Source organism: Emydura macquarii, unplaced genomic scaffold (genome assembly GCF_026122565.2).
Source record: "Emydura macquarii macquarii isolate MOO-44397 ecotype Brisbane River unplaced genomic scaffold, CSIRO-AGI_Emac_v2 contig_2298, whole genome shotgun sequence".
In the NCBI taxonomy this organism is placed as follows: domain Eukaryota; kingdom Metazoa; phylum Chordata; order Testudines; family Chelidae; genus Emydura; species Emydura macquarii.
The window spans coordinates 26,394-40,574 of record NW_027132435.1 but is presented as its reverse complement, the minus strand read 5'-3'; the positions used below and the strand labels follow the sequence as shown (position 1 = coordinate 40,574).

Here is a 14,181-nt window from a genome sequence, read left to right as displayed (position 1 = left end):
ATATACCAAACCAGCCACAAAAGTAAACTTCTGTCTCAGCACACCCAGTAACCAGAAGTCAGAAAAACAGTCTCCTTAGATATCCCAGCCATTGTTTCATCACGCAGATACTAGCCTTTATGAGTGGTCATTTCAAACCAATTTAATCAAACAAAGAAGAGGTCAGCCCCATATAGAACTCAGAGTGCAGCTTCCCATCTGCAGCTGGAAATGCTGCACATCTGCAGGGATGGTGTACATAGCCCAGCCCAGCACGGCCCTTCTGTGGGCTTTGTCTCAGACACAGCACTGGCTGTAGAAGTGTTCGTGCCATGAATGGCTTCACGGTGCTCTGGCATGACGCCCTCACACCCTGTGGCAATGCAGGGGTGATTCCAGCCCTAGCTCTGATACAGGGAGAACAGGAGTGAGTTTCACATGCCTAGTTTTGAGGATTTAATTTGGAGCACCTGCTGCATGGGAGGGATCGTGGAAGCTCAAACTCAGAGCTGGAACAGGCCCTGAATTAGGGGCTGGCTATATGGTTTCCAGCACTCTGAAGTCTCAGACAATCTCTCTCTGCTAAAGCTTTGTCAAGTGTGTGTCCTCAGGGACACTCCCGCACTGCTTCAGCTCCTTTCACACTCTATAGAGAGGAGCACAAGCAGCAGCCAGCTTGAGGGCGGAGCTAGGAGCCATCAGGTGACAGAGACTTTGTCTCAGACATCCAGGACCCAGCACAAGGTATATGCAAGGCAGCTCTAGGAAAGCTGGGGAGTGGAGTTTTGTTGGGATTGAGAGTGTTTTAGGAGTTTGTACAGATATAGTGCCCTGCAAGAAAGTGGAGTTAAAACACCAACCTCGCTGTGAGCAGGATTTGAACCTACGAGGGGGGACCCCATTGGATTTCAAGTCCAACACCTTAACCACTCGGCCATCACAGCTGTGCAAACAGAAAGCATTAACACCAGGGAAACTGGTCAATAAGCACAATGCCCACACTCAAAATCATCTGAAAAACAGAATTCAAACCTGGCTCCCAAAGCACTAGGTGAATTTGCAGTTTTTTCTCTTTTCTTAGCTGCACTAGCACAGCGAGCACTTTTCAAAGTCTCCCCTCCCACAGCTGAGAAAGAGAAAGGTTTCTCAGGTTAATTTGAATGAGGATATCTGGACCACAGACATGCAAGAAACCAGTGATGGGTGGAAGCAGGCTAAGAAAAATGTTTCCTGGAGACAATAATAGCTCCCCTGGCATAGCAGCAGCATTGTGCAGATGGAAATGTCTCACGAGAGGAGCTAAAGCATTTCTGGTTCAGTAGCGCAGTCTGACATACAACGTGAGAGGTCTAGGTTTGTTTTCAGAGAAAAAATTCTTAGGTTTTTTCAGCAGAAAGTTTTCATCTTTTTGCGTTCTCTGAGGTGTGGCTTTGTTCGCAATGCATCACGTGAGATGTCATCTGGTCAAGAAGCCTGGTCAATGGGGGAGTTGTGGGGGTTTGGAAAGGGGCATTAACACAGGATCTGGGGTTCCCATTCCTGGAGCATGGAGTTCTCAGTGGAGCTCAGAGATCATGGACCCTAAGACCCTGCCACCCTTGCCTCATGCTTCATTTCCTTCCCCATACTGTCCTCTGATGTCTACTCCTGCCCATGTGCCCAGGGTTGCTTCTGCACTGGCTGGTACCAGCACCACGATTTCTGCTACTACCCTGTGGAGAACACCACAACTTGGTGGAAAGCCAAGGTATGGATTCCCTGGTCCTGAAGTCACAGGCTTGGCAGGGTCTGCAATGGCCTCATGGAGCTGAGCTAGGACTTCCCGTGCTGGGATTTTATGTCATCCCTAGTACAGCAGCTGACAGGAGAATAGGTAAGTGACACCCCATAGTGGAGGAGTGGGAACAACGGTGTGTGGAGGTAACTGGGTTGGGGGAGCAGGATGGCCAGGGAATACTGCAGCGTTTGGGGAAAGATGGGTGGGGAGGAAGAAAAAGCAGAGAGAGAGAGGAATGGGGAGGGAGGAGAAGAAGCAGGGAAGAAAGAAAATGCAGAGAAAGACTTAGGAAGAAGAAAAACCTAAGCCAAAAAAAGGTACAGAAAACAAGAGAAATCAGTGGGACTCTTTGGAAACTCACACCCCTAAGCCTTTATCCTGGCTCTGAGAGAAGAGTGGGAGTTGCTCCGCAGCCACCGGAGTGAAACTGGGGGTGTCAGCAATCCTTGCCAGCCATTCCAAGGCTGTGCTCCAGGATTTTTCTGCTAACATCCTTTGCTGTTTTACTAGCTCCTCCAGATGAGCTTGGCTGTCCCTGTTTTGATGGATGGTGGGGCCCTCTTCTCCGTCCGATTGGGGACCAGTGGGAATCTGGATTTCTGGGTGACACCCAGACAGGATGGCTGCAGCATCAGGAAGGGAAGGAGGGTAAAAAGAAGCTTTCCTTCAAGCTGGAGTCGAATCAGCGACCTCAGGTTAACCAGCTGAGTGCCCACTACAGTCCTCCGCGCTATCACCTAAGCTATCGGAAGGCAGCCAAGGGTGGGGGGTGGCCCGCTGCTGTCACCAGTTCCTGCAAGTGAGCCCATCTGTGCATGCCAGGACAAGTGCCAGCCGAGGGACTGGAATATGAAGGGAGGGTGGCGCACCACAGGAGAGTTTCTGTAGTGTAGCGGCTATCATGTTTTCTTCACACACAAAAGGGCCCTAGTTCAAAGCTGGGCAGAAACAGCGTATCTTCCTTTTTTCCCCTTCTCCTTGCTCTTCAGGAAGGCTCTCCTCCTTCTGTCGCTGGCCTGTACCTGGGACTCCCCCTTCCCCTGGCCGGACAGTGGGAGGTCACATCAGCTGAACGTGCTCCTTGGTGTCAACCGCGACGAGATCCAGGCCTCAGGCCACTCACATCAGCCTGAAGCGTGCTCCTTGGCGTCAGCCGCGACCAGATCCAGGCCTCAGGCCACTCACCTCTTAGAAGGTTGCACCTTGGCCTCTTCTGCCCTTCGAAGATGGCGTGCGGAGGCCAACTCTGCCCGCTGGCCTCCTTTGCATTACTGGCCAAAGGAGGAAGTGAGGCAGGAACGGGGCAAAAGAAGCAAGTCAAGCAGAGGAAGGCAGGGCAGAAGCCAAGGGCCTGAGTGTGGCTAACTGGGCTCAGTGGAGCGCCACCGTTCCTTCTGCCGAAGCCTGTGGAGGTGCGGTGGGCTCCTGGGAGGCGGAACACTGTGCCTGCCTCTTGGCATTCCTGGGAGGGCTACCTGGAGCCCAGGAGAAAAAGGGGGCTGTGACGCTGGCTGGATCGGGGAGGAAGAGCATTTATTATATTTTTTAACATCCATAGATCAGAATCATCATAATTCATGTCAGATATGCCATGTCAGGTACCGTTAGAAAGGCTGGAACGTGCTAAGTAAGATGATAATGTTTATGGTTACGGTCATGTGTTATGTGTGTAATGGAAGTGCTGGATATGTTTGTATCTGTATTTCAGATTGTGCTGTGTTTCTGGGCGACACCCCAGATAGGCTGGCTGCCGCACTGGCCTGCTTAATGACCCATTAAAGGAATTCACAGCTACAATGGGCCCAGGGGGAGAAGCCAGAAATATACCTGATGAGTCAGCAGGACTTACTTCTCTGGCCCTGGCCTCCATCTTATTCCTGTCAATTTCCACAAGCAGTGTGGAAAAGGTCAAAGGACATAAAAGGCAGCTGCACCACATCCAGTTTGCCTCCAGTCACCAGTCTTCACCTACCTCTGGATCTCCTCATCTACAACTGAACGGAACTGAAGCTGTGAAACAAAGGACTGAGACCCATCCAGGTACTGGATGTACACCAGAGGGACTATGCAAGCCTGCAAACTCCACAATTCTACCAGAAACCTGATCTATATGGACTTTCGAATCAATTGATGGGTCTGATTGCTTTCATCATTTAACACTTCGCTTATGGTTTGTTTCTTTCTTTTCATAATAAACCGTTAGTTTTAGTTACAAAAGGATTGGCTGGCAGCGTGGTATTTTGGGTCAGATCCAAAATTCTATTGATCTGGTAACGTGGCTGACCCTTTGGGGTCAGGAGAAACCTTTTTGATAAAGAGCAGAGAGTTTTAAAGAACTGATCTCTTTACTGGACCTAGTGGCCGATTGGGAGCCAAAGACTGAAATGCAGTGAAGGGGGCTGTGTATATTTTTAGTTTAGCTTCCTGTTCAGCAGTGTGGGGAATCAGAAGCACTGTGTGTGGCTGGTCGGGAAGTCTGACTTCAGTGTCACCCAGCAGTGCTGGGAGAATCTGCTCTCCTTTATCAGCCTGCCTTGATCTTGGCATTTTCAGGTAGCTGCCCTAGGCACGGACGGGTCAGAGGGGCAAACGGGTGGAAGGAAGAGGAAGCCAAGCTGAGTGCAAGTGGGCGTGGCCTGCGCGCCTCTCTGGCGGAGCCGGGTGCTCCGTGGAGGTGGGTCTGCCAGCCGTGATGCAGAGAGATCTGCTTCTCTTTGAGGATTGGGCCGCGGGCCCCGTTGACGGCTCGGCAGGAAGCCGGGGAGAGCTGGGGGACCTGGCTGTGAGCGAATGGGCCCCGGGAAGGCCCAGCCTGCCCCTCCTGTGGCCAGAGTATTGTGCTTCTCCTCTACCTCGTGGCACCAAGTCCAAAGCCTGGCCAGCATCTACTGCAGCTGGAGTATGAAGCCTTAATGTGCGGTTCTGCTGCTGGGCAGTCTGATCGCCTGGGGTACTTTTGGGGGGAAATCCCGGCTGGAAAGAATTCTGGCCACCAGGTGAACCCATGGGGTCGCATGGGGCGAGCCGGTGGCCTGGCGACTCAGTCAGTTGACGCCGCTTCTCCTGCAGGCGGGGCAGTCGGCCCCTGAGCGAGGCTTGCCCTCCCCGCCCCTGTGCCCCAAAACCCCGGTCGGACAGCTGGTGAAGCCAGGAGCCCGAGAGGGGCGGCAAGGTGAGTGCCGGATCGCCTTCCAAGGAGGGTGGCCCCGCTCGCCTCCTTCCACTCTCCTGCGGCGCAGCACGGCCCTGGAGGCCAGCAGGTCACGCCGGGGCCCCTGGGCCAATAAGCGGCAAGGAGGCGGCCGGATCCTCTTGCCACCAGGGTCCCACCGGCCTCCTTCTTCCCCGCTGCCGCTAGGCCCTAGTCCCCTTCCATCGCCATGTCAACCCGGGAAGTAAGGCAGGAATGGGGGAAAGGAGCGAGTCAAGCTGAGGGAGGCAGGCAAAAGCTCATCTTGCCTTGCTGGGCCACTTGCAACAGCTTCCTTCTTGTGCACCATGGCTGCCGAAATCATCTGCCATGGAGAAGTGGGGTGTGTAGGAAGCAGCCTGCCAGCTGCCAAGGTAGCGCAGTTGGGAGAGCATTAGACTGAAGAACTACAGGTCACTGGTTCAAGCCTGGGCTTTGGCAAGACCCTCTGTCTGCTGGGGGCACCATGGGTGGTTGCTGCTCCATCCAAGCACAGCACTTATCTGCTGAGTGGTGCTTCTTTTCAGCCCCTCGCCAAAAGTGAAGGGTGCTTGTGGTGACCCTACGTGGCCTGTCTGCCTCCACTCTCTTTCCTTCTCTTGCTTTTTCTCAGGCAGGGAACAGGGGCAGGAAAAAAGAAGCTCTCTTTCGAGCCGCAGTCAAGCCAGCGACCTAAGGATGACCGGCTGAGCACCCCCTACAGTCCTCCACTCCACCGCCTGAGATATCGGAAGCTATCGAAAGTCAGCCGAAACCCAGAACCGCATGTTCGTGGGGAATTTGGTGCTAAGTCATCCGTAGACGACCTGATACTGGCTCTGGGTTTCGTGCATTGCAGAGCAGCTACCTTGCTGCGATCTATTGAAAGTCAGCCTTTGACACAAGACTTTGTCTCTTTCCCAACCCTCCGCTCAACAAGCCGGGGGTGGAGGGGGAGGCACCGGCAGTATGGGAAGAATGGGACTCTCGCCACGGGGCAGAGCAGGCTTCCCTCTGCGGGCTCCCCCAGGGGAAGGTGGGCGGGAGAGACCCTCGTGGGAGGGTCCGGTCGCCAGAGGAGGTGGGCAGGGCGACCCTCGTTGGAGGAAGGTCCGGCCACCTCCTTTTCCTCTCCCCCCTCCGGGGTTATGGGTTGACCTGGTGGCCGACTGGCACTAAAGACCGGTGCCGGAGAGTCCGGCCACCCTCGTCTTCTTTCCCTTCTCTGAGAACTGGGGTCGACCTGGTGGCCGAAAGGAACGTAAGCCCGCTTTGATGGCAAAGGAAAGGATCAAGCCCACTGCTTAGCAGAGCGGCTTGAGTGTGCGGGCCACCAGGTCAACCTGTCCTCCCCTAGGGGTTGACCTGGTGGCCGGTTGGTCAGAAGCACTGTTTGTGGCTGGTCGGGAAGTCTGATTTCAGTCTCACCCAGCAGAAATCTAATGAGGTTGAACAAAGAAAAGTGCAGAGTCCTCCACTTAGGAAGGAAGAATCCCATGCACAGCTATAGACTGGGGACCGACGAGCTAGGCAGCAGTTCTGCAGAAAAGGACCTGGGAGTAACAGTGGATAAAAAGCTGGCTATGAGTCAGCAGTGTGCCCTGGTTGTCAAGAAGACTAATAGCATATTGGGCTGCATTAGGAGCAGCATTGCCAGCAGGTCGCGGGAAGTGATTATTCCCCTCTATTCAGCATTGGTAAGGCTGCATTTGGAGTACTGTGTCCAGTTTTGGGCCCCACACTACAAAAAGGATGTAGACAAGTTGGAGAGAGTCCAGCGGAGGGCAACAAAAATGATTAGGGGGCTGGAGCACAGGACTTGTGAGGAGAGGCTAAGGAAACTGGGCTTTTTTAGTCTACAGAAGAGAAGAATGAGGGGGGATTTGATAGCAGCCTTTAACTACCTGAAAGAGGGTTCCAGAGAGGATGGGGCTAGGCTGTTCTTGGTGGTGGCAGATGACAGAACAAGGAGCAATGGTCTCAAGTTGCTGTTGGGGAGGTCTAGGTTGGACATTAGGAAAAAGTTTTTCACTAGGAGGGTGGTGAAGCACTGGAATGGGTTACCTAGGGAGGTAGTGGAATCTCCATCTTTAGAGGTTTTTAAGCTGCGGCTTGACAAAGCCCTGGCTGGGATGATATAGCTGAGGTTAGTCCTGCTTTGAGCAGGGAGTTGGACTAGATGACCTCCTGAGGTCCCTTCTAACTCTAATATTCTATGATTCTATGATTCTAAGGCAGTGTCCGTGTGACTGGAGATTGCCAATCTGAGTGAAAAGCAGCAACAGCATCTACCAACTTTTCAGAATTAAAATGGAGGGAGGGCGTGATGTACTATATAGAGTCCAGCTGGGATGAGATCAGACAAATGGAGGCAGAATGGCTCAAAGGACCAGAGAGAAAGGTGTTCTGTAGTGCTGTTCCCTGCTGGTACCAAAAGGAAAAGTGTTAGCAACATTCACACAGCAGGTTCTAGGGCATACCCTATATTGTTTGAGCACAGCACAACACAGCCCCTGGCAGCTGTGGGGCACAAGCCCCATACCTACTGCTGTAGTTGGCTCTAAGTCTGTCTATTGGTCCCTCCTCCTCTTTTCCTGTGTGGGTATCTTAGGGTGGGAAAAGAGACTCCATGCACCTTCTTCTGTTAGCATCTTCATGCAAGAAAGGTCAGACATTTAGCCCTAGTATCTAATGAAAGACACTGGAAATTGGGCCCATTGTGTTTTCAAGAGGCATTTCCACTGTCTTTCACTACAGACAAATATAGGGCTTTCTTGCTGCTATTCAGTTTTACTGAAATAAACTGGAAATAGGTATAAAAATACGAGCTCATTTTGGACTGGTGCATTCTGATTTGACAGTGTTTTTACACACTTTGCAGTTGGGCAGTAACAAGGAATTGGGCCCATCCTATTTTCCACCTTAGTGGTCAAAGAAGGGGGAAAAAACCCCAGTTAAAAGTTTTCCTGAGAATTCTGAATTTCCTTTTCCATTTTTTCTTTTTTAACAGGGAACATTTTTAAAACCAATGTAACACTAAGTAAATTCCTGCAAACTGAATCAATTCCAGAACCTATAATCTCTCTCCTTGTAATGAGTTCTGTTCCAAGTTTGTATTATCTCAAATACCCCCCCAAAAGTATGTTACTAAAGCTCATAACACAGCATGTGAAGAATGGTTAGAAGCTGCATGTAGCCATATTTGATAGCTTGTGTTATCTACTAACACCACAATTAGCCTTCGTGGGGCTGGTGCCCCCAAATGAGTTTATGATGCCCAGTAGTATCAGGTGAGTTTCAAAATGGAAGGCAGCATTCAGTCAGCCGAACAAACTGAAAGATTTAGGGAATTGCTTTACTCCAAAGAAAATAGGTCAGTAGCTTATATATCGGAGTGGCTGGTGGGCTCCTCCTAGAGTTCCAACTTCAGGCTCAGACCTACGTTTGTTATTAATGTCACCAAGCCCTGGAAGTTAGAGTCATGGAGTTTGGCTTGTGTGTGGTTAAACTATAGACGTAGTCCGAGAGTTTCAATGGACAGACGCCATTGTTAAATATATAAGAAACAGAGTGACTTCTTTTTCTGGGAGACAAATGGTCCCACAGCACACTTGCACCTGTCAGTGCCCCTTAAGTGCCCTTTGCCCTGTGAAGCCACTTATTCAGAGTGCTTCTAAAGCACACCCCGGTTCTAACTTCTTTTCCGTATGTTCATTTTTTGTTCATTGCTGCCTATCCCAATATTGACGTAGGAAAGAGGAAAGTTCAAAGTAACTTGCTCTGTTATGGTCCACAGCCCCGCTGCATGGCTTTGCTTTAGGATCTTGAATGGCAAACATTTGCTTAAATCATTATTAGCATCTGAGTAGAGATAAAGGTCCTAGGAGGAACTGGATTTGTCAGTCACCTTGTGTACATACCACACCAGCAATTATTTTGACACAGAGTAGAAGCAGGATGACAGTGGATACCTTTTAAGTCTGACTCAGCAGCACAGGCTATTCTGAATTAGGGATGTGACAAAGTCACTTTTAGCAAATGTGTCAGGTCTTAGGGATACTCTAGCTGTATTCTTGGAATACCCAGTAGGGATGCTGATGTTAGCGCTAATCCAGCTCTTTTCAGAAATCTTTTCCCTTCCTCTGCCACCCACTATGTCATCCTCACCCCACCCCCAGCTTCCCACCATAGTCCACAAGACCCTGAGCAAGTGGTCACAGTTGGGGAATGTCCAGGTGTTGGAGATGGTAGTGGGAAGGAGCCAGTAGGTAAATGGGAGGGAAGGGGCTAGCTGTAGTGGGTGGCACAGTTTATGAAGACAATAAATAAGGGCTTTGTCAGACCACCAGAGAGAGCACTTCACAGCTGGAAGTACTCAAACAAGTAGCCCTCCACTAAGAATATCCCCTCTGTAACGTCGAAGAGTGCACATCTGGAACTGGCAGCAACAGCATCTCAGACTCTCATTATCACAAAGTTGCATGAGGACAGACCCAGACAGAAAGACCTGTTCCAAGCCATGCTGGCCTACAGAAATTAAACCAACTGCTTCATTTGCACCCAGAAGCAGGCAGGAAACCAGGAGAGCACCAGAGCAAAGGTATAATGTGCTCATGTGCCTCCACAAACCAACCCAGCACCCCCTACCTCCACCAGACATCCCTACCCCCCCACAAACCAGCCCAGTGCCCCCTGCCCTGCCAGAGACACCCCTACCCCCCTCCACAAACCACCCCACTGCCCCTTCCCTTCCACAGACACCCCCTACCCCACCCCCACAAACCAGCCCAGTGCCCACTGACTTGCCACAGACACCCCTACCCCCCCTCCACAAACCACCCCACTGCCCCTCCCCTTCCACAGACACCGCTACCCCGCCCACACAAAGCAATTCAGTTCCCCAGACCTACACCAGAAACCCCTACCCCACCCCCACAAACCAACCAAGTGCCCCCTGACTGGCCAAAAACACCCTTACCATGCACCCACAAACCAACCCAGCACCCCCTACCTCCACCAGACACCCATACCCTGCCCCCACAAACCAACTCAGTGCCCTTACCCTGCAAGAGACACCCCTACCCCGCCTCCACTAGCCAGCCCAGCACCCCCACAATCCAACACAGCACTTCTGACCTTCCCCAGACACCCCAAAAATCAACCTGGTACCCCCTGCCTTCCACAGACACCCATAACCATCCCCCACAAACCAGTCCAACACCCCCTACCTCCACCCCTACCCCGCCCCATAAACCAACTCAGTGCCCCTGCCCTGCCAGACACACCTACCCCGCCCCCCAAAACCAGCCCAGCAACACCTACCACCACCAGATACCCCTACCCCACCCCCACAAACCAACCCAATGCCCCCTGTGCCGCCACAGACACCCCTACCCCGCCCCCACAAAGCAGCCCAGTGCCACCTACCCTGCCACAGACACCCCTACCTCACCCCCACAATCCAATACCTTGTCCCCTGCCCTGCCACAGAGAACCCTACCCCGCCCCAACAAACCAACCCAGCACCCTCTACCTCCACCAGACACCCCGACCCTGTCCCCAAAAACCAACCCAGTGCCCCTGCCCTGCCACAGACACCCCACCCCACACTCACACACCAACCCAGTGCCCCTGCCCTGCCACAGACACCCCACCCCGCACTCACACACCAACCCAGTGCCCCTGCCCTGCCACAGACACCCCACCCCGCACTCACACACCAACCCAGTGCCCCTGCCCTGCCACAGACACCCCACCCCACCCCCACAACCAGCCCACCACCCACTACCTCCACCAGACACCCCCTACCCTGCCCCCATAAACCAACCCTGTGCCACCTACCCTGCCACAGACACCCTAACCTCACCCCCAAAGACGAACCCAGTGCCCTCTCCCCTGCCACAGACACCCCTACACCGCTCCCAGAAACCAACCCAGTGCCCCTGTCCTGCAACATACACCCCTACCCCACCCCCACAAATCAACCCAGTGCCCCCTGCCACAGACACCCCTACTACGCCCCACAAACCATCCCAGCACCTCCTACCTACAGCAGAAACCCCTACCCCACCCCCACAAACCAAGCCAATGCCCCTGCCCTGCCAGAGACACCCCTACCCCACCCCAAAAAACAGGCCAGCACCCCCACAATACGACCCAGCACTTCCAACCTTACCCAGACACCCCACAAACCAGCCCAGCACCCCCATGCCAACAAAACCAGCCCCAGCGCCCCCTACCTCCACACGACACCCCTACCCCACCCCATTACCAACCCAGTGACCCCTGCCCTGCCATAGACACCCCTACCTCACCCCCACAAACCAACCCAGTGCCCCTGCCCTGCCACAGAAACCCCTATCCCGCCCAACAAACCAACCAGGCACCCACTGCCCTGCCAAAGACACCCGTACCCCACTGCACAATCCCACCCAGTGCCGCTGCCCTGCCACAGACACCCCTACCACACCCCCAAAAACCAGCCCAGCACCCCCACCCCAACAAAACCAGCCCAGCACCCCCTACCTCCACCAGAACCACACACTGCCCACTGACCCCACTCCCACCCTGCTGGACACCCCTACTCCCCCCTACAAACCAGTCCAGCACCCCCTTCCTCCACCAGACACACCTACCCCATCCCCCACAAACCAACACAGTGCCCCATGCCCTGCCACAGACACCCCTACCCCACCCCCACAACCACCAGTGCCCCTGCCCTGCCACAGCACTCCCACCCCCACAAACCAGCCCAGCACTCCCTAGCTCCACCAGACACCCATATCCTACCCCCACAAACCAACACAGTGCCCCCAGCCCTGCCACGGACACCCCTACCCTGTCCCCATAAAACAACCCAGTGCCCCCTGCCCTGCCATAGACACCCCTACCTCATCCCCACAAATGAGCCCAGCACCCCCTACCTCTACCAGACACCCCTATCCCACACACCAACTCAGTGCCCCTGCCCTGCCACACACATCCCATCCTGCCCCCAAAAACCAACCAAGTGCCCCCTGCCTTGCCAGAGAGACCCCTACCCCACACCCCAAATTAATCCAGTGCCACCTACCTCCACCAGACACCCCTACTTCACACACACAAACCAACCCCGTGCCCCTCTCCTGTCACAGACACCCCCTACCCCGTCCCCACAAATCAACCCTGGGGCCTGGTAAATTGGGCAGTTTCAGGGGCCTCCGATATGGGAGGCAGGTGCTCGGGGTGGCTACCTGGCTGGGGTCAGGCCTACACTGCAGCTGGAGGAACAGCACATCTGTCTCCAGTGGCATCATGTCTCCCACTGAGCTGTGGGGCCTGCCATTTATACTTCCTTTCCTGGCGGAAGCTCTGCCCCTCTGGCTGGCTGGCTGACCTGCCGAACCTATCACTGTCTGGTTCCTCTGTTGCCAGGCAGACTGGCCTGCCAGACCTGTTCCTGTCCGTTCTGGTCGTTGCGGCCCTTCCTCGGGCCCAGGCTCCGAGGAAGGCCACTGCACCTTTCTACACACACCCCCTCAAGTCCAGCCCCCAGTCTCCGGGGCTGGCCAGCCCCACCTGCTCCATATGGGACAGAGCATCCTCATCGGCATGTTCTTGCCCGGCGCGGTGCTTGATGGTGAATGCAAATGGCTGTAGGGCAAGGTACCACCTCATCACCCGGGCATTGGTATCCTTCCTCTGTCCCCAAGCAGCTTCAGGGTAATCAGCGGAACCGTGGTGACAAGTGCAAGAGCCAAAGATTGCGGGCATCAGATGAAGAGGGTGAGAAACGCAGCCATGAGCTCAAGATGAAGGACTGCAGGTATCTCTAGCCACACTCTTGAGTTCTAGGGCCTCAACCTATTGCGGTCAACTGATCAATCCAGCCGCATCAACCACCTTCCTGCAGAGGGCCTGGGTCACCCAGAAGGGGGTGAAAAACACACTTGTGTGAAACGGAGAAGGAAAGGCCTGCAGCAAAAGACCCACAGCCTCGTCGTACACCCATGTAGCAGCACCACAAGGTCCCATCAAGACGCGAACATGGAGAGCAGGATTCAGAGTCATTCATAGTGAAACCTCAGAACCATAGACATGAAATTGCAACAAACATATTACTCCAAGAATAATGATGAGTACTTCATGAGCATACCATGGACTTCTTATACGACATACTTTGCTTAAACAATACACAAGTGTACGGTAAGGGTGAACATGAGGGTGCAGGGCGTCTCACTGCTAAGACCCTGCACCTGGCTTTTTACAACTGAACCTCAAATCTCTGTGGCAAGTGTACCTCTTTTACTAAGAGAGTCTCTGCCCCCTCACTGAAGGACCTGAGAAACAAAATTGAGAGCCTTTCTAAAGATTTTCTTGGAGTTGACTTTTGTCTGTGACCGCGTGGCCTAAAGGATAAGGCGTCTGACTTCGGATCAGACGATTGAGGGTTCGAGTCCCTTCGCGGTTGTTCCTCTCCTCATTTTCTTTTGATTAAAAGCCCTGCTTCCTTGAGGGATGGAAGCTCTTCCTGAAGCCTCAGACCTAATGAGCTGACTCCATCTAGAGACCTTTCACTGTGTGCAGGCCATACCAGTAGACTTACACTTTATCCCTGGCTGCTCCTGATCTACCCTTTGCCCACCACACCTTGCCAAAGAAAGTGGGCTGGCACTGATAGTTCTTTCCTCGTCAAATGTCCCCGTGCTTGAGAGGGCTTTTTAACCAGTGCTTTTGGAACCCTGGATGTTTCTCCTCTTTTCACCAGCTGGGGTCAAGCCTCTTGGGGAGAAATCTTCTCCCTGGATGCCAGAAGGAGGACATTTAGTGGGAATGGTAAGAGGGTGCACCATGGAGCTGGCCCTGCTTTCCGACCACCTTCTGATCTTGGCGGAAGAGCCTTAGCGCCGTCCCACATGCTGGTCTGCGGATGGCCTTTTGGGAGATTTGGCATCCCAAGAGGTGGGGAGCAGAGTGGCCCGGTGTCTTTGTTGCGGTGCTTAGGCCACGCGTAGACATGGCCTTCCCTGTCTTTTGCTCCTCCCGCCGTTGCTGTGTGGCTCTTAAGCCTTCCCTTGGAGATGTCAGCTCCAGAAACTTCTGCTCTAGGTGCTCTGGGACGGAAAGGTGGGCTGGCTTGCACCCTGGGACTCTTGCTACCACCAGCCTTCCCCTCACTATTAAGTCTGGCCCTGACACTCCTTCCTTTAAACACCATGTGGGGAAGAGGAAACAAAAGCGTGGCAGCAAGTGCAAGGGTCCAAGCTTATGGGCATCA

The 14,181-nt window shown here is 53.5% G+C and overlaps 2 non-coding genes across 2 annotated transcripts; one reads left to right on the top strand and one right to left on the bottom strand.

The window, feature by feature from the left end:
- Positions 1-841: 841 nt before the first annotated feature.
- TRNAS-UGA (transfer RNA serine (anticodon UGA)) lies at positions 842-923 on the bottom strand. The gene has a single exon. It is a non-coding gene; the product is annotated as a tRNA-Ser (tRNA).
- Positions 924-13,301: 12,378 nt separating this feature from the next.
- On the top strand, positions 13,302-13,374 carry TRNAR-UCG (transfer RNA arginine (anticodon UCG)). Its single transcript has one exon. It is a non-coding gene; the product is annotated as a tRNA-Arg (tRNA).
- Positions 13,375-14,181: the final 807 nt, after the last annotated feature.